We start from the raw sequence: 1633 nt of genomic DNA on the forward strand, positions 1-1633 counted from the left end.
TTAGAAACGAGTGGCAAAGAAACATAAAAATAAAATAATTTTGAAATATATATAAAACAATGCATTAAGTAGATAGAAGTTGATTGATACCAATAGAAGATAAAAAACAATATTGTAGAGGTAACAATCATACAAAATAAATGATAAAAAAATTAAACAACAGACAGCGTTCAAGTAAATAAAGATAAAAGTTACGGATGAAAATATTAATGGTTAATAATGAAATTAACAAAATAAGATTCGTAAATAATGTCTAAAAATAATGAAAAGCAATGTTGATTTAAATAAGTTTTGTTTATTTGAATACCTTTGCGAACTTGTCGCTAGTTAATATAATCATAATATATGATTTGAGTTTTCGGGAGCATTAGTGCGATCTACCGACAGTTATCTCAGTTTCAGGTAACCTAGTTAATATGACTAGAAACAGGTTGCTAAGTTACCGGAGTCTTACTAAACTCTTGTACAAATCTTAGTTTTACCGGAGTATGGTACAACGGGCTCTTAATCCTATAGTTCACATCTTTTTACCACTTTACATATTAGAGAGAGAAAGAAATACTTTATTCATTCATGCTGCCCAAATACATCGGGTTGCTACATTACACAGCATACTGATCAATCCGTGACTGGACAAATATAAGTTACATATTTTTACATGATATAATATGATAGATAGATAACATTTTTTTTTCTTCCACAGTTTCCTTTTACTTTTCTTTTACAGTTAATACCAGTCTACAAATTAACTACAAGTTTTTCGATTTATTCCTTTTCTTTTTCTTTCCCTTCCATTTCACAACTCCTATTTCATTTGATCAACAAATTCCCCTATATAACATATATTAAAATATTTAAAATAATAAAAAATAATAACTAAAACAACAAATAAGATATGCGATGCCATCCCACTTCTGGATAAACTCCCATACTCATTAATCTCCATGCATGTGGTGGTGTATGATTCCCAGGGAGTCAAGTATTATATTCTCTGTAAACCTAGCCAAGTCCTGGACATCGAACCCGAGCTCCTCCATGAAGCTCCTAGTTGTGCTGGGAATCGTTCCACGGGCTCCGAACCAGAGGCCTCTCACGTTGAAGTCTCGTTCTCCGAAGCCCTCACGGAACTTCTCCTTGAGGAAAGGGATCAATTTATCGTAGATTTCCTTCTTTTCCCTATCTACCTTATTTGCCTGGTCAAGGTCGTTATTTTCATATGCCACGGTGGGACCCAGAATGATTGCCGACTTCCCCTTCTTAGGAAAAGCAACTATATCCGCATATCTTGTGGATCCATCCGTATCTACACAGTAGAACTCGTCAAAGCAGGCAAAATCACTTTCTTTTAGGAGCTTCATTAATTCGTATTTCACTCAATGATGTCGGCGTGTTATGAGGAGGGAGTTGTTGGGGGCATTTCCCCAGCACATGTGCTGGTGTTTCCGGCTCTCTGTTGCATTTGCGACAGAGGGACCTTTTTATAATATTTTAGGTATAATATTTTCAAGTATTATAAAAAATAAAGAATAAATTATTTTGGCTAGTATTAATTTACCTATTGAAATAAAATCTTTAACATCAGGATTCAGTAAGTGATTCGCCTATTATTATGTAAAATAGGCCAAAGAGGGGG

The sequence above is a fragment of the Halyomorpha halys genome, unplaced genomic scaffold (assembly GCF_000696795.3).
Source record: "Halyomorpha halys isolate HHAL.00 unplaced genomic scaffold, Hhal_1.1 Scaffold1042.1, whole genome shotgun sequence".
Classification (NCBI taxonomy): domain Eukaryota; kingdom Metazoa; phylum Arthropoda; class Insecta; order Hemiptera; family Pentatomidae; genus Halyomorpha; species Halyomorpha halys.